Consider the following 10,337-nt stretch of genomic DNA (forward strand, 5'->3'; position numbering starts at 1 on the left):
GTGACATAGTGGTTGCACTGCTGGACTCTCACATGGCTGACTGTGATTCAAGTCCTGGATCTTGTGGCTTGAAACTCACACTGGGTGCCTGTGTGTACATGCCCAAAATTCTGAGAGGAGGATGGATTGTGTTGTGACCTTCCCCCCTAGGCAGTGATTTCTTGTTTTCTGTCCCTCTGTCTTTCTTTGTCTCTCTGGCAAACACATATGCTCGATAGCAAGAGTCTCTCTTAAAAACAAAACAAAACCCAACAGTATCAGTAATCATATTGAAAGTAAACAGTCTCAGTACCCCCAATTAAAAGACTGACATTGCTAGATTCAAAGAAAAGCAAAATTCAATTACATGGTGCCCACAATAAGTAAGAGAGAATATGAATGTATATATATTTAAGGTTTTTGACATAGGGTATGTGTGCTCACCAGAGAGAGGCAGAGAGAGACAGTGAGAGGGAAAGTGAGATACCACCCCCTACACACCCCAGGAAGATGGCCACAATGCAATCTTTCTCCTTCAGTCTCTGCTTGGGATTTTGGTCACATGCACCCAGTGTGATTTTCAAGTCACCAGGTCTGGGACTCAAACCTTGCAGCAGGCCATGCAGGATGTAGCACCTTAACCTTCACACCACCTGTTGGCCCCAAGAATGGGAAAACTTCTAAAATTAAATAATATATTTCTTGAAAATCCTTAGCATTCATACATCCTCCAACACTTGGCTCATGGGTATTCTCTGAAGAGCACTGATTGGTTTATCAGATGAGTTGCTCGACATATTCAATCCATAAATGATAGAATCTAAGACAGGTGGTATTGGTTGGCTTGTGAAATGAGAGATGGATAAAGACAGCAGGAGCCAGAGAGGCAAGTCCAACAGGTTGAAAAAGCAGATCCTAAAAATAAACTTTGCCTCGGGCTCAATCTTGACATAGCCCAAATCCAACTCTATAAGCAGAAATCCCCTTTGCAAAATGGCTTAGCACAAAAATGACTCTAAAGATAGCATTATAACTCCTTCTCAGTGAACTGGACCACAATGAAGTTTTCCCATTTCCTTTTTTTGGGGGTGTGGGAGGGTGGGTGGGAGAACGGAAAGGTAATATTTTTCAGGCCTCTACAACTCTGCCCCAAACAGAGCTTCCTCTGTTCACCAGTCTTATTCTAAAGAGACACTGAAATGCATTATACCAATCTTTCTGAGCCTATCCTGGAAACAGTTCTTCAAAACCTTACTTGCCCTTTGGTATTAATGACATATTAATAATAGTATAGTGAAAGCTTTGGTATCGCCCTTTTAAGGGCTTAATCCTGGTAAGGTTCGCTTTTCACACAGACAGGATTTTGGTTTCCATTGAATGTCTCTATTTAGATCAAGTTAATACAAAGTTGGGAGCGTAGATCTTTTATCATGTAACAATGAGAGTTCTCATATGAATGCAGCATGAAAAGAAATTGCTAAAACTTTCAGGCTAAGACATTAAAAACTGTGTAGGATGTAGTTCCATCATTATAATGCCCTTATTAAAAAAAGAAATTAAGGGCTGGCAGGTGGCATGGTAGTTAAGGGCACTAGACTCCCACATGGCCAACTGTGGTTCAAGTCCTGGACCTGGAGCTTGCTTTCTCACTTTCCCTCCCCTTCCCTCCCTCCCTCTCTATCTCTCTGTTCTTCTCTGGTCAAATTAAAATAAATACAGTTAAATAAAAATAATTATTTTAAAAATAGAGAAATTAAAGGGACCCAGCAGTTAGCGTAATGGCTATGTCTCTGGACTCCCACGTAGTCGACCGTGGTTCGTGTCCTGGACCCGGTGGCTTAGAACTCATGCCGGACGCGTGTGTGTGCGTGCCCAAGATCCCAAGAGGAGAATGGAGGAGAAGGGATTGCGGCATGACCATCCCCCCGGGGGGTTGGAGAACAGAAAGGTAATATTTTTCAGGCCTCTACAACTCTGCCCCAAACAGAGCTTCCTCTGTTCACCAGTCATATTCTAAAGAGACACTGAAATGCATTATACCAATCTTTCTGAGCCTATCCTGGAAACAGTTCTTCAAAACCTTACTTGCCCTTTGGTATTAATGACATATTAATAATAGTATAGTGAAAGCTTTGGTATCGCCCTTTTAAGGGCTTAATCCTGGTAAGGTTCGCTTTTCACACAGACAGGATTTTGGTTTCCATTGAATGTCTCTATTTAGATCAAGTTAATACAAAGTTGGGAGCGTAGATCTTTTATCATGTAACAATGAGAGTTCTCATATGAATGCAGCATGAAAAGAAATTGCTAAAACTTTCAGGCTAAGACATTAAAAACTGTGTAGGATGTAGTTCCATCATTATAATGCCCTTATTAAAAAAAGAAATTAAGGGCTGGCAGGTGGCATGGTAGTTAAGGGCACTAGACTCCCACATGGCCAACTGTGGTTCAAGTCCTGGACCTGGAGCTTGCTTTCTCACTTTCCCTCCCCTTCCCTCCCTCCCTCTCTATCTCTCTGTTCTTCTCTGGTCAAATTAAAATAAATACAGTTAAATAAAAATAATTATTTTAAAAATAGAGAAATTAAAGGGACCCAGCAGTTAGCGTAATGGCTATGTCTCTGGACTCCCACGTAGTCGACCGTGGTTCGTGTCCTGGACCCGGTGGCTTAGAACTCATGCCGGACGCGTGTGTGTGCGTGCCCAAGATCCCAAGAGGAGAATGGAGGAGAAGGGATTGCGGCATGACCATCCCCCCGGGGGGTTATTTCTCACTTTCTGTCTCTATGTCTCTCTCTGTCTGTCTGGTGAGCGCATGGACCCTATATAGCGAAAACCTCTCCAAAAAAAAAAAAAAAAAAATAGAGAAATTAAACAAAAAGAAACTGGGTAGGATGTTTCTTATAGTAAATATTCCATATGCTTCACAACAGTCATAGTGATTTGAAAATCAACACTCAGCAATATGATATCACCTGATAGATTTCTGAGACAACTGGAACAAGTATATGGAGTTGATCCTTGAACAACACAAGTTTGAACTGTGCAGGTCCACTTATATATGGATTTTTTCCCCAATAAATACTACACATGTATTTTCTCTTTCTTATGATTTTATTAATAACATTTTCTTTCTCTAGCTTACTTTAAGACTACAGTATACAATCCATATACAAATTGAGTGTTAAGCATCTGTTATGTTATTGGTAAGATATCCGGTTAACAGTAAGCTATTAGTGGTTTATTTCTGAGGAGTCCCAAGTTATATGCAGATTTTCTATCTTTCATTTTTTTTAAGGCAGGATGTTGCTAAGTTGCCCAGGCCAGCCTCAAGCTTGCAATCCTTCCAACTCTTTGTCCTCCCATAAAGCTCTCTAAGAAAGCACCTACATCCAGGACTTGTACAGCGGTCTGCCATTTGGGAGCCCAGTGCCATGCCACCTGCCAGCTGAAGTGTTTTGTAATTTAATTATTCCAACCTTTCAACTCTGTTCTCCCATTAAAGCACTTAACAAATTCTTATAAAATATAGGATTTTTGTGTGTTCTCCCCCGAGAAGGATAGGAAACTCTGCAAGCAGGTGCTGAGTTACAAGCCTTTTACAAAGAGATGAAAACAGATGAATGATTATAGGTCAACACTCACATGTTCCTGGAATTTAGACAACTAAAAAGAGCAATAGCTAGAATGTTTTGAGCCAGAAGACCTGTGCCACTCACCACTTGGTACAACTTCATTTTCTTCACCTGTAAAAATGGGGACAATTGTACCTACTATCTTAAAATCTGTTTCTTCACCTGTAAAATGGGGATAAGTGCACCTATTGTCTTAAATGGGGACCTTCCGTCCTAACTTAGAAGTGTTCTGAGGAACAAAATTGAACGCGTGTGGAAACATTTTATACACAGAAGTGCGATTCAGTTATTGTTAGTAAAAATAACAGGTGCTTTTTAAAAAGAGTTAAGAAAAAGACAAATATAATGGAACAGAGGGGAGAGAAGGAAGAGCAGATGGTCCCAAGTCTATAATCTAAAAGTAATCATGACCAAAAGGGCATGTTGTGTTGATGTTTAGTATCTTTCTGAATTAAAATTCATTCTTTTTCTTTTCCTTGCCCATAAAATGTGTGGACAGCATGTGAAACAGGAATTTTCTGAGCTATAAAAGACCTAATCACATACACTAAAAAACTGAACAAGGAAACTATTAGAAGAAAAAACAGAAGAATATGTATTTTACTATGAGGGGAAGGGTCTTTCTAAGCATAATATGAAATCCATCTTTAAGGAAAAGATGATGAGATTTGCATCTATATAAATGTCTCATGTCTAAAAGGCAAAGACGCCCCTAAATATATGTGTGTGTGTGTGTTTGTGTGTATATATATATACGCCCCTAAATATATATGTGTGTGTGTGTGTGTATATATATATATACACACACACACACACACACATTAGAACCATATATTAATATTTATAAAAGAGTTCCTACAAATCAGTAGAAAACAAGCAACTTCCAAACAATAAAGAATGCAAAGATGCCCTGATATGATTAATACTGCTAATAATGAAAATAAAAACTCAAAACAAAGGAACCAGTTCTCATAAACCAGTTCTCATCCATCAGATTGACTAATAAAGGAATGAACAGAAAATTTCAGTATTAAAGAAGGTGTGAGGAAACAAGCATGCTCATACCAGGTTAACAGTCAATGTACAGTGTAAGAGCAGTTGTTACAACACCTATTAAAATTAAATTAAATTTTAAACTCCACATAACCCTTTGACTCAAGAATCCCCACTTCTATTCTCCATCCTATAGAAATATTCACACATGTTCACAAAGATGTATGTTTTAGGATGATCACTGGGGCAAATGCAACAAAATTTAAAAGCCAGACTGGCTCCATGCTGTAGTAGTAATGCACTGATTGAGAGAAGTCGGATCCACCATGGCGAGTGTGGTTTGAATCCCCAGCCCGTGAGATCACTAACCAGGTATGCACCAGCATGGCAGATCCTGAGGAGAGTGCTTATCTGTCTGTCTCTCATATGTGCATGCACATGGGTCTATCAAGAATAAGAAAGGAAGGAGAAAGGAGGAGGAAGGAGGATGAAAGAGGTGGAAGGAGGAGCAAGGAGGAGGAGGGAAAAAGGAGGAGGAGGAGAAGACGGAATCTACATATTCATCAGTTAAGAAACAGCCAAGATGGGGAAATGATTAAGTGGATAAGAAATCCGACTTTTAGATTTTCCCTGGTATCTTTTCAAGACTCATCCTAGATTTTATTAAGCCAGTCAGCCAATCATTCAGCCGGACTCTTGTCCTTGATTGCTAACACCAAAGGAAGCTTTGACAACTGGTTTTGAAGAATCAAGGGTATTCCTCATTCTACATAAGATACATCTGTGGTTGCAGGTGATATAGCCTGCCTGGTTTTTGATCTTGTGACATTTTCATTCTTCTGTATTGCTTTTTACACAGACAATTTTAGCAGTACTGAGTGAAAACACAATTAACTAGTGCTAGATACCCAGGTATTGTTCTTTTGTCACAACAGATAGAGCTATGGTAAATGTACCTAATATATTTTTGTTTTTAAAATTATCAGAGGGAGCATGCACTTGCCAGAAAGAGGAAGAAAGGAGGAGGAAGGACCTCCAGTATCATATGGTCAGTCTTTTCTCTTTATTTCTCCATCTCATCAGGATTTGGGGCACATAAGCACACATGCCTAGAATGTTTTTCAAGCCACAGGAGCTAGGATTCAAACCTCTGCGGGCCATGTGGGATCTGGCTTTCTATGCACAGACCTTAACCACTGTGCAATGGAGCTGGCCCATATATGTGCATCTTTCCTAATGTTTACTGAACTATTGATATTTTTATAGAAAAAGGTATTAGAATTTGGTCATGAAGTTAAAAGACTGTAAGTAGTTGGGGCCGGCAGGTGGCATGGTGGTTAAAGGCTCTGGACTCCCACATGGCCAACTGTGGTCAGAGTTCTGAACCTGGCGGACTGCTTTCTCACCTTCCCTCTATCTCACTCTGTCCCTCTCTGGTCAAATGAATATAAATAAATAAATAAATAAATAAATAAATAAATAAATAAATAAATAAAGTAAAATAAAATAATTCTTTAAAAAATTACTATAAGTAGTTTTATGATTCTGGCTTCACATAGCTTTGTCAGTTCTGCTAGTGAGCAGACCCATCCAAAATGCTGTTGGTGTTCCACAGCCTATCAGCAGAGGGCAGCATCCCCCCAGACTAATAGGGTCACAGGAGGCAGATACCATGCCTGGAGAATGCAGAGATAAGGATAATTAGAAAACAGAGGTAAAATCCACAGAGCATGCTAAGCAGAGCTACCAATATCGGGTGTGTGTTTATTTGTGTATGTGTGTGTGTGTGACCCTTTTCTCTTATAAGACAAATGGGATTATGAACAAGTAACAACACTTTGTCTCAATCCCTTTACTGCCCCCTTCCTTTACTACATACATGCATATGATAAAAACCATACGTCCCCTTAAACAGATGCATACTATTGCTAAACTGGCCATAGTGACCATACCAAGTCTTATATTCACATGGATCTTGCTAGCAACAGAGAAAACTGGAGCCCTATTCCTGGGGAATCTTAAAGGGGACACATTAGGCTGTTGGTCTCACTTTGGCAGTTTCTATTAAAGGAAAGAATGGAGGGGACAAACACACTTAGGGACTGCAGAAGTCCAAGTTCTCATCCCCTTTTTTCAGTTTCACTTTAACCCAAGTTTGGGGCAAAGGCAGGGATACTATAGGGAGCAATGAGGTAAAAGATAATCATGAGTTCAAAGCAGTCAGTTTATAGATCTAAAATGGAAACACCAATCATTGAAATGTCTCAAAGAATTTTCATTTCGGATGATCAACTAAAGGAGTCATTCTAAATGAATGTGAATTAAATGTTGGAGTAACCCAGTTGGGGCTATTCCAATATCTCAGTTCTTTAGAAGCCCAGAAAAGTACCACGGCCTTACCAACTAAAAGGCTGGAAACGACTGTCAATCTGCCAGCCGTCCACCACTGCCACTCTCTCTGAAATGCTAACTTCTCTCTAGAACATTCATTAGCCCACATTATAGAAATAAAAAAGTCAGCATTGGTGAGAACGGAAAAATAGGCTCTCTTATACCTTGACTGCATGGATGAGGAGACAGGAGAATAGAGTTGGAACAGTTGTTTACCACCATTTTCTAGAGGAAGAGCTATAAGAGTATCAGAATTCTAATGTATAAACCCTTTCTCCTGGAAATTCCACTTGTAGGATTTTATGCTATAAAAGTAGTATCATAAGGAAGCAAAGTGTTACATGGGGATATTCACTGCAATCCTGATCACAGTGTAGAACAAATAAAAACAACTCAATGTCCACAAACAAAAAATGAATTCAACAAATTCTTGCACATCCATTAATGAAAACATTAAAAATAATAGATATATAAATCCTGTCATGGAACGGTCTCAAAGAGACAAGTTAGGTGAAATAAAGCAACCTACAAAATAAGTATCTAATTTAAAAAAAATTTTTTTTTGAGAGGTTTTTGCTTTAGGGCACGTGCACTCACTAGAAAGACAGGGATAGAAAGCAAGAAATCAACCCCAGGGGGATGGCCACGACGCAATCCCTTCTCCTCTACTCTCCTCTTGGGATCCTGGGCATACATGCACGCATGCCCAGCGTGAGTTTAAGCCACCGAGTCCAGGACTCGAACCACGGTTGACTACATGGAAGTCCAGCGCAATAGCGATTAGGCCAACTGCTAGTCCCCATTTTTTTTTTTAAAGTTTTGCTATAAAGTATGTATGTTCACCAGAGAGGGGGAGAAAGAAAAAGTGGCAAATCACTCCCCTAGGGGTCGAAGGCGGATGACCGCATCGCAATCCCTTCTCTTTCATTCTTCTCTAAGGATCTTGGGCACGCACATACATACGCTGAGCGTAATTTTCAAGCCAATGGGTCCAGGACTTGAACTGCAGTTAGGATTCATACCAACTGCTGACCCAACATATACTTTAATTTGTTTTTTACAAAACTGAAAATTTTTGAAAGTCTAGAACGCATACACCAGACTGCCCAGGTTCAAATTTTGGCTCTGTCAATTACTAGAAATTAACTTTAATCTTCAAACTTCATCCATAAAATGAGAGGGAAGCATCTACTTCAAAGGATTATGGTGAAAATTCAATGATTTCATACACACATATATAAAATATATATAGCACACACATTAGTGGCACACACACACATTAGTGGAACAGAATCTACCCTGTAGCAAATACTCAAAAAACTCAGATGATGTTATTATGGTACATACAAATACACCTTAATAAAGTTATTTTTAAAAGTCTAAGATACACTGTTGCAAATCATTTATTATTTCACACTCATATAATGCTTTGTCCTTTGAAAGGACTTTAACTTGCATTGATCTTCATAAGCTTCACATTAAGTAGACAGGGTAATGACGATACTCTTGAGAGAGAAAAGGAAAATGATATTCAGATGAGCCTACCACTACTGTTACTAAGTAAAGCAGCCAAAGCTCATCTCTAAGATACAACTAAATCAACAGTGTGTTGGTAAAAATGTGCCAAGGCTGAAAGATTCTAGGAGTAGTCACCAATGATCATACTATAGCTATACATTGAGAAATAGGGTTTTCCCCTCCCCAATGTATGCTGCCTTTTAAATTTTTCTTTTTGGATAAATGAATACTTAAAAAATTTGATGTAATAAATGTTTTTCCTCATAATACACTCTGACTAAAAGTGTGATTATTATAGATACACATAAATTCCCAAAAGACAGACGAGATTTCCTTTTCAGTAGGTCATAGAATGCTCAACACACAGTAGGGATTCAATATATGCTTCTTACTTTCCCACAGCTTTCTCTGGTCTACTCTGATTAGGTTTAGAGAACTGCAACAGGAGAGAATTGGTTTCATGTATAAAATCCTGTGTCTTTCATACTAAACTAATTTGACAACGTGAGTAGTAGCCCTTATTCCCATTTTCCAGATGTCCAGACAAAATGGCAAAGATTCCTTGGCATTTTTTGTTGATCACTGCCAAAATGATCAGGGTTCTTGAACTGTTAAATTCAACACTATGCCAAATCTTTTTTTTTTTTTTTTTTTTTGTTTTTTTTTTTCTTTTGGAGAGGTTTTCGCTATAGGGCGCATGTGCTCGCCAGACAGAGAGAGACAGAGAGACAGAAAGCGAGAAATCACCTCCTGGGGGGATGGCCACACCACAATCCCTTCTCCTCCATTCTACTCTCGGGATCTTGGGCACACGTGCCAGGCATGAGTTTTAAGCCACCGGGTCAGGGACACGAACTGCGGTCAACTACGTGAGAGTCCAGCGACATAGCCATTACGCTAACTGCTGGTCCCAACACTATGCCAAATCTTGATGCATGAACGAGATAATTTTACTTAATCACATTCTGTGAGGAGAAAAGCCTTGGAAATAACTGGTAAACTAGAAAAGATATAAGGTCAGCCAGCTGCAAATCCTAGACCACTATAACATATTCACAGGTTGGGTACCTTCAGAAGGTAAATGCTTTGAGGAAAAAGCTACAAGCCACAAATGAACAGGGTTTCACAGTCTGAGTAGACCATTAAAAGCACTAGCAAAACTATTTGAAAAGAAAATTAAGGTCAACTATGGTCTTAGGTGCCTGGTGAAAGAGAATGGACTTCTCACAGGACCTGCACCAGCAAGGCACAATTACAAGTGGACTCGATTTTATTTTACTTTATTTTTTGCCATTTTAATGAATGAAACATAAAACATCTAAAACCACAGCTTCTGGAAGAACAACCTGTTCTTGCCTATCTTGTACCTCTCTTCAAACTTGACCTTTGTCCTCTGCCAGGTCTTGTGTTTAAGAGCAGGGTTTCTGATTGGGCTGGCAGGTGGTGTGCTGGTTAAAGGCACTGGACTCCCACATGGCTGACCTTGGTTCAAGTCCTGAGCCTGGTGGTTTGGTTTCTCATGTCCCCCTTCTCTCTGATCAAACTGAAATAAATACATACATACATACATACATAAAATTAGATGAAATAATTAAAAAAAAAAAAAAGAGCAGGGTCTCTGAAGACATCCTTGTTGACCACAGTTTTGTCCAAGGGAATATCCACAAAGTACACTGTGGGCATCAGGTAACTATAGTTATAAACCTTTGTAAAAGACTTGATCTTTGACCTCTTGGTGATTTTCTTCTTGCCCAAAGCAGCTGTCACTTTGTGGGGATAGCGGTCAATTCTAGCCAATAGAGCGTGGCTACAGGGGCAGTTT

The sequence above is a fragment of the Tupaia chinensis genome, unplaced genomic scaffold (assembly GCF_000334495.1).
Source record: "Tupaia chinensis unplaced genomic scaffold, TupChi_1.0 Scaffold000575_1, whole genome shotgun sequence".
Taxonomy (NCBI): Eukaryota; Metazoa; Chordata; class Mammalia; order Scandentia; family Tupaiidae; genus Tupaia; species Tupaia belangeri.